Consider the following 13,803-nt stretch of genomic DNA (forward strand, 5'->3'; position numbering starts at 1 on the left):
TGGTAGTTGTAATAAGTGTGGTTGGGAGGATGGTGGTTGTAGTAAGTGTGGTTGGGAGGATGGTAGTTGTAGTAAGTGTGGTTAGGAAGATGGTAGTTGTAGTAAGTGTGGTTGGGAAGATGGTAGTTGTAGTGTGTTTGGGAGGATGGTAGTTGTAGTGTGGTTGGGAGGATGGTAGTTGTAATAAGTGTGGTTGGGAGGATGGTGGTTGTAGCAAGTGTGGTTGGGAGGATGGTAGCTGCAGTAAGTGTGGTTGGGAGGATGGTAGTTGTAGTAAGTGTGGTTGGGAGGATGGTAGTTGTAGTGTGGTTGGGAGGATGGTAGTTGTAGTGTGGTTGGGAGGATGGTAGTTGTAATAAGTGTGGTTGGGAGGATGGTAGTTGTAGTAAGTGTGGTTGGGAGGATGGTAGTTGTAGTAAGTGTGGTTGGGAGGATGGTAGTTGTAGTAAGTGTGGTTGGGAAGATGGTAGTTGTAGTAAGTGTGGTTGGGAGGATGGTAGTTGTAGTAAGCGTGGTTGGGAGGATGGTAGTTGTAGTAAGTGTGGTTGGGAGGATGGTAGTTGTAGTAAGTGTGGTTGGGAGGATGGTAGTTGTAGTAAGTGTGGTTGGGAAGATGGTAGTTGTAGTAAGTGTGGTTGGGAGGATGGTAGTTGTAGTGTGGTTGGGAGGATGGTAGTTGTAGCAAGTGTGGTTGGGAAGATGGTAGCTGTAGTAAGTGTGGTTGGGAGGATGGTAGTTGTAGTGTGGTTGGGAAGATGGTAGCTGTAGTAAGTGTGGTTGGGAGGGTGGTAGTTGTAGTGTGGTTGGGAGGATGGTAGTTGTAGTAAGTGTGGTTGGGAAGATGGTAGTTGTAGTGTGGTTGGGAGGATGGTAGTTGCAGTAAGTGTGGGTGGGAGGATGGTAGTTATAATAAGTGTGGTTGGGAGGATGGTAGTTGTAGTAAGTGTGGTTGGGAGGATGGTAGTTGTAGTGTGGTTGGGAAGATGGTAGCTGTAGTAAGTGTGGTTGGGAGGGTGGTAGTTGTAGTGTGGTTGGGAGGATGGTAGTTGTAGTAAGTGTGGTTGGGAGGGTGGTAGTTGTAGTGTGGTTGGGAGGATGGTAGTTGTAGTAAGTGTGGTTGGGAGGATGGTAGTTGTAATAAGTGTGGTTGGGAGGATGGTAGTTGTAATAAGTGTGGTTGGGAGGATGGTAGTTGTAGTAAGTGTGGTTGGGAGGATGGTAGTTGTAGTAAGTGTGGTTGGGAGGATGGTAGTTGTAATAAGTGTGGTTGGGAGGATGGTAGTTGTAATAAGTGTGGTTGGGAGGATGGTAGTTGTAGTAAGTGTAGGTTGGGAGGATGGTAGTTGTAGTGTGGTTGGGAAGATGGTAGCTGTAGTAAGTGTGGTTGGGAGTGTGGTAGTTGTAGTGTGGTTGGGAGGATGGTAGTTGTAGTAAGTGTGGTTGGGAAGATGGTAGTTGTAGTGTTGTTGGGTGGATGGTAGTTGTAGTAAGTGTGGTTGGGAGGATGGTAGTTGTAATAAGTGTGGTTGGGAGGATGGTAGTTGTAATAAGTGTGGTTGGGAGGATGGTAGTTGTAGTAAGTGTGGTTGGGAGGATGGTAGTTGTAGTAAGTGTGGTTGGGAGGATGGTAGTTGTAATAAGTGTGGTTGGGAGGATGGTAGTTGTAATAAGTGTGGTTGGGAGGATGGTAGTTATAGTAAGTGTGGTTGGGAGGATGGTAGTTGTAGTGTGGTTGGGAAGATGGTAGCTGTAGTAAGTGTGGTTGGGAGTGTGGTAGTTGTAGTGTGGTTGGGAGGATGGTAGTTGTAGTAAGTGTGGTTGGGAAGATGGTAGTTGTAGTGTTGTTGGGTGGATGGTAGTTGTAGTAAGTGTGGTTGGGAGGATGGTAGTTGTAATAAGTGTGGTTGGGAGGATGGTAGTTGTAATAAGTGTGGTTGGGAGGATGGTAGTTGTAATAAGTGTGGTTGGGAGGATGGTAGTTGTAATAAGTGTGGTTGGGAGGATGGTATTGGTAGTGGGTATAGTGGTGGTGGTAGCAAGGCTGTAATCATAATGGGGTGTAGTGGTTATAATGGTGCTGATAGTGATAATAAAGATGAGGCTATTTTTTGGGTTTAGCGATGATTGTGATGATGATAATTACTGAGAAAGTAATTGTATTTGGTGTGTGGTTGTGGCTGGGCGATCACCACTCATAAGAGGACCAGAAACTGGAATTTACCTCAATCTAACACTACAGAGTAAGACGCCCAGTAAACTGAAACGCTGCCAAGACTTACAGACCCTTAAACACATCAGAAATTGTAATCAAAACAATTACTTCTTCTGTACCAGAGTTGGTTACCGGTTCTTCCCTTTGCAGTAGAAAATTGGTAATGTCAACATTGGTAATAATGTCAACATTGGTAATAATGTCAACATTGGTAATAATGTCAACATTGGTAATAATGTCAACATTGGTAATAATGTCAACATTGGTAATAATGTCAACATTGGTAATAATGTCAACATTGGTAATAATGTCAACATTGGTAATAATGTCAACATTGGTAATAATGTCAACATTGGTAATAATGTGCGCATAACTTATAATAATATTATAAGTTAATGCTCACCTTAGTTTTTAAAGAGTCGGAGGGGTAAACCAGCGGAAGGTCTCGATCAGATGACCAAAAGCTCCAGCTGCGGGTCATCATGTGACTAATACCCGCGTCAGAAAACACTTGTCCTGTTTCCCGACGGACCTCACTTAACCAAATGCATCTGAATGTATCCCGAACAGAAACCTTTCAAAGGTCGTTGATTTTTTTTTCAGACATTTCGATATTATTACGCTGATAATTCGATAACACCATCAAATTTTCAACACTTGTGTTCGAACGAGAACAAAGTCTTGGAGTAATTTGCATGTTGCCATGCACTATGACTAAGTTTGTTGACACCATTGCCAGCATCCCATAATGGCTCAGATATCAGCCAAAACTGTGTCATACTGAAGGGTGTTTCGGAGGTCAACGCCCCCGCTGCCCGGTCCATGACCAGGCCTCATGGTGAATCAGGTCCTGATAAGCTAGGTTGTTACTGTGGGCCGCACGCATACCGACGTACGAGTCACAGCCCGACTGGTCGGAATCTAAGTTTAACATCAAACTTCCATTAAAAATACCAAAAAAATATAACAGTAGAGATTGAAATTCAATAATGTAGGCGCAGATTTCCCATTTTACCCGTAAAATAATTAAAAAATTATTCTCGTTAAGTCACGGTAAATTCCACTTTACGTATTCTGAACAACAACAGAAATTAACTGTTGAAGCTTCTTACAGTCACGGTAGTTCCACTTAGGTTCTGTGTGCTGATAAATTCGTCAATACAGTAAAATAAAAAAAAAAAAATATTGGTCTCTTTGTAATGCTTGCCTGGAGAACGGCTCATCTGATAGGCTTCAAATTTTCTCGACTATTGTGCTTTTCTGAAAACAAGGTTCGTGCTGTTTTTGGCTGCCATAGGTCCCAGTTTGCCAATTTTTATTGAATATGTAGCGATACACATATTTTATTCAATAACTATGGACTGCCTGTCTCTTATCACCTGACAAAGATGCAATATATTACAAGAACGATGATACCTCATAAGTCTGGTCTGAGTGGATACAAATTTGAAATTTTACTGAAATTATCAAAAATTCTTGAAACGTTGGACTCAGATCAATTACTGACGAATACCTCTGCTGATCGATTTCAAACCTAGCGTTGGTGGGCCTAAGGAAAAGAAAACTTAGTGTTCACTCTGAGTTAATTTCAATGTGCCACTTGTATCAGTATTGTTGAAAATTGTATAAAATACCTACAGGTTGAAGATTAACACACATATACAACAGTTGGTATCTTTGTTGATGGAGTCTTTTCCAGGCTGAGGGACTGACTACCTCAAATACTTTTTCTCCGAGGTTAATGGACCGATTACCTCATCTTTATTTCATTACTACTGCTCCCTTTGTATTTGACTGAAGAAGTCTACTGTGTAGGCGAAACGTTTCATAAATAAAGATACCCAAGTGTTGCACTTGTGTCTTCATCTTCTATTAGTGTCCCCCATATAATAACTAGAGAATGACTCTTCTGAACGGCTTCAAACCCTAAATAATTTGATCAAATTGCATTTTGTTAAAAATCTAAATATTTTTTCTTATAAGATTATTGAGAAACTGAAATAAAATATATATGAGGAAATACACCAAGTTTGAAGCCTTTACGAAGCTACATTACCGAGTTATCAACGTTTAAATGTTCACACTTGTAGAATGATGACAAAAAAATTATCGCATGAAAAAATGTATTTCAATTTTCCCAGTTTCTTTATATAAAAAAAAGACAAATTGAGACCTGCACCGGCTAAAATTAATCCAAACTTTTCTCTAAGACTGAACAACGTTAAAATTTAAGTATGTTATGATTAACCTGAGAGACATAGCGTAATGTTGTCTTCAGCGGCGTTGAGGTCATTAACGTGTTAGTGGCACTTAACAGTATATTAATTATTATTATTGCTACTGTTTTTATAATAATAATAATAATAATAATAATAATAATAATAATAATAATAATAATAATAATAATAATAATAATAATAATAATCAAGTGCTTTAAACAGAAAGGGTCAAGTACATCACATAGATAAACCTAGCCTAACCTATCCCAACTTAGCCTAGCCTAACCTAACGTAGCCTAGCCTAGCCTAACCTAACCTAACGTAGCCTAGCGTAACCTAACCTAACCTAACCTAACCTAACCTAGCCTAACCTAACGTAGCCTAACCTAACCTAATCTAACCTAACCTAACCTAATCTAACCTAACCTAACCTAACCTAATCTAACCTAACCTAAAATAACCTAACCTAACCTAACTCAACCTAGCCTAGCCTAGCCTAACCTAACCTAACCTAACCTAACCTAATCTAACCTAACCTAAAATAACCTAACCTAACCTAACTCAACCTAGCCTAGCCTAGCCTAACCTAACCTAACCTAACCTAACCTAACCTAACCTAACCTAACCTAATCTAACCTAACCTAACCTAACCTAACCTAACCTAGCCTAACCTAACCTAACCTAACGTAGCCTAACCTAACCTAACCTAAGCTAACCTAACCTAACCTAACCTAACCTAATCTAACCTAACCTAACCTAACCTAACCTAACCTAGCCTAACCTAACCTAACCTAACGTAGCCTAACCTAACCTAACCTAAGCTAACCTAACCTACCCTAAGCTAACCTAACCTAGCCTAACCTACTTTAGGCTAACCTAATCTAACCTAACCTAACCTAGCCTAACTCAACCTAGCCTAGCCTAGCCTAACCTAACCTAACCTAACCTAACCTAAGCTAACCTAACCTAACCTACCCTAAGCTAACCTAACCTACCCTAAGCTAACCTAATCTAGCCTAACCAACCCTAACCTAACCTAATCCAGCCTAACCTAACCTAAGCCAACCTAGCCACTAATAATTAATGACGTTCGTAGGAGGCATTTACAAGATATTTCACTGGAAAATTATGCCACACTTAACCAATAAACAGATGAGGCTTCCTTAAATTTTCGTTCATAAACAGATAACCATCATCTAAATTACGAAGTCTATTTAATGAAACATTCACAAATTAACAAAAAATAACTGAAAGAAAAAAGATAATTCCATTAAAGAGTTATAAGTGAGGCTTAAATAAGTACAGGGTGTTCCAAATTAATGGACCCAATTTCAAAACAATGTATTTTACAATCAGGTCCATCAATTTGAAACACTCGTAATCTCATTTTCTTACTTTGCTAATTTTTTCCCCTTTTTTCCAAACTTTCCCAGAGAGTAAATGGGAAAATAACAAGTCAAAAGTAATAAGAGTAATAAAAGTATTTCACCAACATAAGAGGTGAAATTATAGATGGAGGACTGGAGACAAAAAATAAATGGCGAGATGAAAGAGTAAGATAAGTTGACGGAAGTGAGGGAAGGAAGCAGCAGCTGGAGTGAGGGAAGGAAGCAGCAGCTGGAGTGAGGGAAGGAAGCAGCAGCTGGAGTGAGGGAAGGAAGCAGCAGCTGGAGTGAGGGAAGGAAGCAGCAGCTGAAGTGAGGGAAGGAAGCAGCAGCTGAAGTGAGGGATGGCAGCAGCAGCTGAAGTGAGGGAAGGAAGCAGCAGCTGAAGTGAGGGATGGCAGCAGCAGCTGAAGTGAGGGATGGCAGCAGCAGCTGAAGTGAGGGAAGGAAGCAGCAGCTGGAGTGAGGGAAGGAAGCAGCAGCTGAAGTGAGGGATGGCAGCAGCAGCTGAAGTGAGGGATGGCAGCAGCAGCTGAAGTGAGGGAAGGAAGCAGCAGCTGAAGTGAGGGAAGGAAGCAGCAGCTGAAGTGAGGGAAGGAAGCAGCAGCTGGAGTGAGGGAAGGAAGCAGCAGCTGGAGTGAGGGAAGGAAGCAGCAGCTGGAGTGAAGGAAGGAAGCAGCAGCTGGAGTGAGGGAAGGAAGCAGCAGCTGAAGTGAGGGAAGGAAGCAGCAGCTGAAGTGAGGGAAGGAAGCAGCAGCTGAAGTGAGGGAAGGAAGCAGCAGCTGAAGTGAGGGAAGGAAGCAGCAGCTGAAGTGAGGGAAGGAAGCAGCAGCTGAAGTGAGGGAAGGAAGCAGCAGCTGAAGTGAGGGAAGGAAGCAGCAGCTGAAGTGAGGGAAGGAAGCAGCAGCTGGAGTGAGGGAAGGAAGCAGCAGCTGAAGTGAGGGAAGGAAGAAGCAGCTGAAGTGAAGGAAGGAAGCAGCAGCTGAAGTGAAGGAAGGAAGCAGCAGCTGAAGTGAGGGAAGGAAGCAGCAGCTGAAGTGAGGGAAGGAAGCAGCAGCTGAAGTGAAGGAAGGAAGCAGCAGCTGAAGTGAGGGAAGGAAGCAGCAGCTGAAGTGAAGGAAGGAAGCAGCAGCTGAAGTGAGGGAAGGAAGCAGCAGCTGAAGTGAAGGAAGGAAGCAGCAGCTGAAGTGAGGGAAGGAAGCAGCAGCTGAAGTGAGGGAAGGAAGCAGCAGCTGAAGTGAGGGAAGGAAGCAGCAGCTGAAGTGAAGGAAGGAAGCAGCAGCTGAAGTGAGGGAAGGAAGCAGCAGCTGAAGTGAGGGAAGGAAGCAGCAGCTGGAGTGAGGGAAGGAAGCAGCAGCTGAAGTGAAGGAAGGCAGCAGCAGGTGAAGTGAAGGAAGGAAGCAGCAGCTGGAGTGAGGGAAGGAAGCAGCAGCTGGAGTGAGGGAAGGAAGCAGCAGCTGAAGTGAGGGAAGGCAGCAGCAGCTGAAGTGAGGGAAGGAAGCAGCAGCTGAAGTGAGGGAAGGCAGCAGCAGGTGAAGTGAAGGAAGGAAGCAGCAGCTGGAGTGAGGGAAGGAAGCAGCAGCTGAAGTGAGGGAAGGAAGCAGCAGCTGAAGTGAAGGAAGGCAGCAGCAGGTGAAGTGAAGGAAGGAAGCAGCAGCTGAAGTGAAGGAAGGAAGCAGCAGCTGGAGTGAGGGAAGGAAGCAGCAGCTGAAGTGAGGGAAGGCAGCAGCAGGTGAAGTGAAGGAAGGAAGCAGCAGCTGGAGTGAGGGAAGGAAGCAGCAGCTGAAGTGAGGGAAGGAAGCAGCAGCTGAAGTGAAGGAAGGCAGCAGCAGGTGAAGTGAAGGAAGGAAGCAGCAGCTGAAGTGAAGGAAGGAAGCAGCAGCTGGAGTGAGGGAAGGAAGCAGCAGCTGAAGTGAGGGAAGGCAGCAGCAGGTGAAGTGAAGGAAGGAAGCAGCAGCTGAAGTGAAGGAAGGAAGCAGCAGGTGAAGTGAGGGAAGGAAGCAGCAGCTGAAGTGAAGGAAGGCAGCAGCAGGTGAAGTGAAGGAAGGAAGCAGCAGCTGAAGTGAAGGAAGGCAGCAGCAGGTGAAGTGAAGGAAGGAAGCAGCAGGTGAAGTGAAGGAAGGAAGCAGCAGGTGAAGTGAGGGAAGGAAGCAGCAGCTGAAGTGAAGGAAGGCAGCAGCAGGTGAAGTGAAGGAAGGAAGCAGCAGGTGAAGTGAAGGAAGGAAGCAGCAGGTGAAGTGAGGGAAGGAAGCAGCAGGTGAAGTGAGGGAAGGAAGCAGCAGGTGAAGTGAAGGAAGGAAGCAGCAGCTGGAGTGAAGGAAGGAAGCAGCAGCTGAAGTGAGGGAAGGCAGCAGCAGCTGGAGTGAGGGAAGGAAGCAGCAGCTGAAGTGAGGGAAGGAAGCAGCAGGTGAAGTGAGGGAAGGAAGCAGCAGGTGAAGTGAGGGAAGGAAGCAGCAGCTGAAGTGAAGGAAGGAAGCAGCAGCTGAAGTAAGGGAAGGAAGCAGCAGCTGAAGTGAGGGAAGGAAGCAGCAGCTGAAGTGAGGGAAGGAAGCAGCAGGTGAAGTGAGGGAAGGAAGCAGCAGGTGAAGTGAGGGAAGGAAGCAGCAGCTGAAGTGAAGGAAGGAAGCAGCAGCTGAAGTGAGGGAAGGAAGCAGCAGCTGAAGTGAGGGAAGGAAGCAGCAGGTGAAGTGAGGGAAGGAAGCAGCAGCTGAAGTGAGGGAAGGAAGCAGCAGCTGAAGTGAGGGAAGGAAGCAGCAGCTGAAGTGAAGGAAGGAAGCAGCAGCTGAAGTGAGGGAAGGCAGCAGCAGGTGAAGTGAAGGAAGGAAGCAGCAGCTGAAGTGAGGGAAGGAAGCAGCAGGTGAAGTGAAGGAAGGCAGCAGCAGCTGAAGTGAGGGAAGGAAGCAGCAGCTGGAGTGAGGGAAGGAAGCAGCAGCTGAAGTGAAGGAAGGAAGCAGCAGGTGAAGTGAAGGAAGGCAGCAGCAGCTGAAGTGAGGGAAGGAAGCAGCAGCTGGAGTGAGGGAAGGAAGCAGCAGCTGAAGTGAAGGAAGGAAGCAGCAGCTGAAGTGAAGGAAGGAAGCAGCAGCAGGTGAAGTGAAGGAAGGCAGCAGCAGGTGAAGTGAAGGAAGGAAGCAGCAGCTGAAGTGAGGGAAGGAAGCAGCAGCTGGAGTGAGGGAAGGAAGCAGCAGCTGAAGTGAAGGAAGGAAGCAGCAGCTGGAGTGAGGGAAGGAAGCAGCAGCTGGAGTGAGGTAAGGAAGCAGCAGCTGAAGTGAAGGAAGGAAGCAGCAGCTGAAGTGAGGGAAGGAAGCAGCAGCTGAAGTGAAGGAAGGAAGCAGCAGCTGAAGTGAGGGAAGGAAGCAGCAGCTGAAGTGAGGTAAGGAAGCAGCAGCTGAAGTGAGGGAAGGAAGCAGCAGCTGGAGTGAGGGAAGGAAGCAGCAGCTGGAGTGAGGGAAGGAAACAGCAGCTGGAGTGAGGGAAGGAAACAGCAGCTGGAGTGAGGGAAGGAAGCAGCAGCTGGAGTGAGGGAAGGAAGCAGCAGCTGAAGTGAAGGAAGGAAGCAGCAGCTGAAGTGAGGGAAGGAAGCAGCAGGTGAAGTAAGGGAAGGAAGCAGCAGCTGGAGTGAGGGAAGGAAGCAGCAGCTGGAGTGAGGGAAGGAAACAGCAGCTGAAGTGAGGGAAGGAAGCAGCAGCTGGAGTGAGGGAAGGAAGCAGCAGCTGAAGTGAGGGAAGGAAGCAGCAGCTGGAGTGAGGGAAGGAAGCAGCAGCTGAAGTAAGGGAAGGAAGCAGCAGCTGGAGTGAGGGAAGGAAGCAGCAGCTGAAGTAAGGGAAGGAAGCAGCAGCTGGAGTGAGGGAAGGAAGCAGCAGCTGAAGTGAGGGAAGGAAGCAGCAGCTGAAGTAAGGGAAGGAAGCAGCAGCTGGAGTGAGGGAAGGAAGCAGCAGCTGAAGTAAGGGAAGGAAGCAGCAGCTGGAGTGAGGGAAGGAAGCACCAGGTGAAGTGAAGGAAGGAAGCAGCAGCTGAAGTAAGGGAAGGAAGCAGCAGCTGAAGTAAGGGAAGGAAGCAGCAGCTGGAGTGAGGGAAGGAAGCACCAGGTGAAGTGAAGGAAGGAAGCAGCAGCTGAAGTGAGGGAAGGAAGCAGCAGCTGAAGTAAGGGAAGGAAGCAGCAGCTGAAGTGAGGGAAGGAAGCAGCAGCTGAAGTGAGGGAAGGAAGCAGCAGCTGGAGTGAGGGAAGGAAGCAGCAGCTGAAGTAAGGGAAGGAAGCAGCAGCTGGAGTGAGGGAAGGAAGCAGCAGCTGGAGTGAGGGAAGGAAGCACCAGGTGAAGTGAAGGAAGGAAGCAGCAGCTGAAGTAAGGGAAGGAAGCACCAGGTGAAGTGAAGGAAGGAAGCAGCAGCTTACCTGGAGTTTACCTGGAGAGAGTTTCGGGGGTCAACGCCCCCGCGGCCCGGTCTGTGACCAGGCCTCCTGGTGGATCAGCGCCTGATCAACCAGGCTGTTGCTGCTGGCTGCACGCAAACCAACGTACGAGCCACAGCCCGGCTGATCAGGAACTGACTTTAGGTGCTTGTCCAGTGCCAGCTTGAAGACTGCCAGGAGTCTGTTGGTAATCCCCCTTATGTGTGCTGGGAGGCAGTTGAACAGTCTCGGGCCCCTGACACTTATTGTATGGTCTCTTAACGTGCTAGTGACACCCCTGCTTTTCATTGGGGGGATGGTGCATCGTCTGCCAAGTCTTTTGCTTTCGTAGTGAGTGATTTTCGTGTGCAAGTTCGGTACTAGTCCCTCTAGGATTTTCCAGGTGTATATAATCATGTATCTCTCCCTCCTGCGTTCCAGGGAATACAGGTTTAGAAACCTCAAGCGCTCCCAGTAATTGAGGTGTTTTATCTCCGTTATGCGCGCCGTGAAAGTTCTCTGTACATTTTCTAGGTCGGCAATTTCACCTGCCTTGAAAGGAGCTGTTAGTGTGCAGCAATATTCCAGCCTAGATAGAACAAGTGACCTGAAGAGTGTCATCATGGGCTTGGCCTCCCTAGTTTTGAAGGTTCTCATTATCCATCCTGTCATTTTTCTAGCAGATGCGATTGATACAATGTTATGGTCCTTGAAGTTGAGATCCTCCGACATAATCACTCCCAGGTCTTTGACGTTGGTGTTTCGCTCTATTTTGTGGCCAGAATTTGTTTTGTACTCTGATGAAGATTTAATTTCCTCATGTTTACCATATCTGAGTAATTGAAATTTCTCATCGTTGAACTTCATATTGTTTTCTGCAGCCCACTGAAAGATTTGGTTGATGTCCGCCTGGAGCCTTGCAGTGTCTGCAATGGAAGACACTGTCATGCAGATTCGGGTGTCATCTGCAAAGGAAGACACGGTGCTGTGGCTGACATCCTTGTCTATGTCGGATATGAGGATGAGGAACAAGATGGGAGCTAGTACTGTGCCTTGTGGAACAGAGCTTTTCACCGTAGCTGCCTCGGACTTTACTCTGTTGACGACTACTCTCTGTGTTCTGTTAGTGAGGAAATTATAGATCCATCGACCGACTTTTCCTGTTATTCCTTTAGCGCGCATTTTGTGCGCTATTACGCCATGGTCACACTTGTCGAAGGCTTTTGCAAAGTCTGTATATATTACATCTGCATTCTTTTTGTCTTCTAGTGCATTTAGGACCTTGTCGTAGTGATCCAGTAGTTGAGACAGACAGGAGCGACCTGTTCTAAACCCATGTTGCCCTGGGTTGTGTAACTGATGGGTTTCTAGATGGGTGGTGATCTTACTTCTTAGGACCCTTTCAAAGATTTTTATGATATGGGATGTTAGTGCTATTGGTCTGTAGTTCTTTGCTGTTGCTTTACTGCCCCCTTTGTGGAGTGGGGCTATGTCTGTTGTTTTTAGTAACTGAGGGACGACCCCCGTGTCAATGCTCCCTCTCCATAGGATGGAAAAGGCTCGTGATAGGGGCTTCTTGCAGTTCTTGATGAACACAGAGTTCCATGAGTCTGGCCCTGGGGCAGAGTGCATGGGCATGTCATTTATCGCCTGTTCGAAGTCATTTGGCGTCAGGATAACATCGGATAGGCTTGTGTTAATCAAATTTTGTGGCTCTCTCATAAAAAATTCATTTTGATCTTCGACTCTCAGTCTGGTTAGCGGCTTGCTAAAAACTGAGTCATATTGGGACTTGAGTAGCTCACTCATTTCCTTGCTGTCATCTGTGTAGGACCCATCTTGTTTAAGTAGGGGCCCAATACTGGACGTTGTTCTCGATTTTGATTTGGCATAGGAGAAGAAATACTTTGGGTTTCTTTCGATTTCATTTATGGCTTTTAGTTCTTCCCGCGATTCCTGACTCCTAAAGGATTCTTTTAGCTTAAGTTCGATGCTTGCTATTTCTCTGACCAGTGTCTCCCTGCGCATTTCAGATATATTGACCTCTTTTAGCCGCTCTGTTATTCTTTTCCGTCGCCTGTAAAGGGAGCGCCTGTCTCTTTCTATTTTACATCTACTCCTCCTTTTTCTTAGAGGAATAAGCCTTGTGCATACATCGAGTGCCACCGAGTTAATCTGTTCTAGGCATAAGTTTGGGTCTGTGTTGCTTAGTATATCTTCCCAGCTTATATCGGTTAGGACTTGGTTTACTTGGTCCCACTTTATGTTTTTGTTATTGAAGTTGAATTTGGTGAATGCTCCCTCGTGTCTAGTCTCATTTTGTCGGTCTGGGGCTCCACGCATACATGTCTGAACCTCAATTATGTTGTGATCTGAGTATATTGTTTTTGATATGGTGACATTTCTTATCAGATCATCATTGTTAGTGAAGATGAGGTCTAGTGTATTCTCCAGTCTAGTAGGCTCTATTATTTGCTGGTTTAAATTGAATTTTGTGCAGAGATTTAAAAGCTCGTGTGAGTGTGAGTTTTCATCAGAGCTGCCTCCTGGTGTTATTACTGCAACAATATTATTTGCTATATTCCTCTATTTTAGGTGCCTTAAGTTGAAATCCCCCAGGAGCAAGATGTTGGGTGCAGGAGCTGGAAGATTTTCCAGACAGTGGTCAATTTTTAACAGCTGTTCCTGGAATTGCTGGGATGTTGCATCCGGAGACTTGTAGACTACCACAATGACTAGGTTTTGGTTCTCGACCTTTACTGCTAAAACTTCCACTACGTCATTTGAGGCATTAAGCAGTTCTGTGCAAACAAGTGACTCTGCAATGTACAGGCCAACCCCCCCCCCCTTTTGCCTGTTCACTCTGTCACATCTGTATAGGTTGTAACCTGGGATCCATATTTCGTTGTCCAAGTGATCCTTTATGTGGGTCTCAGTGAAAGCCGCGAACATTGCCTTTGCCTCTGCAAGCAGTCCACGGATGAAAGGTATTTTGTTGTTTGTTGCTGGCTTTAGACCCTGTATATTTGCAAAGAAGAATGTTATCGGACTGGTGGTATTGTTGGTACTGGGGGGGGATTTTTTTTCCGGCATTAGTATCTGTATCTGTTGGTTTGGAGTGGAGGCCATCGACTGTGGTTCCACTCCAGGAATGACTGGATTTGGTGTACGATTTCTGCCATTTCCTGCCAGTTTTTTTTCCTTCCTGGCACTAAAAAACCTCTCCCTCTTGAGTGGCTGTGGCTACCCAGGTTTTCCCATGGCCTGGATGTTTTGTATCTTTTTGTCCCCTTTAGATGGTATGCCTGGCAATTTAAGTTATAGCACAGTCTTTCCTGTACTGAAGAGGTACACATTTCAGGGTGAAAAAGCTTACAGGAAGGGAGTTTGCATTTTCCTGTTGTCATATGGGCATGACATTTTCTAGGGTGGTCATAGTTGCATGTCCCATCTGTTTTTCCAGATTTCCCATGCCAGCAGATACCATGTGCATAGTATGTGCACAGGCTTGGTTTCCGTTTGCCTTGGGTTTCTGTGACTGTATTCCCTGTTGGTGCATGTTTCCCTGTCTTATTCCTATCCTCCCTAGCACCAACAATG

Source organism: Cherax quadricarinatus, chromosome 3 (genome assembly GCF_038502225.1).
Source record: "Cherax quadricarinatus isolate ZL_2023a chromosome 3, ASM3850222v1, whole genome shotgun sequence".
NCBI classification, from domain to species: Eukaryota; Metazoa; Arthropoda; class Malacostraca; order Decapoda; family Parastacidae; genus Cherax; species Cherax quadricarinatus.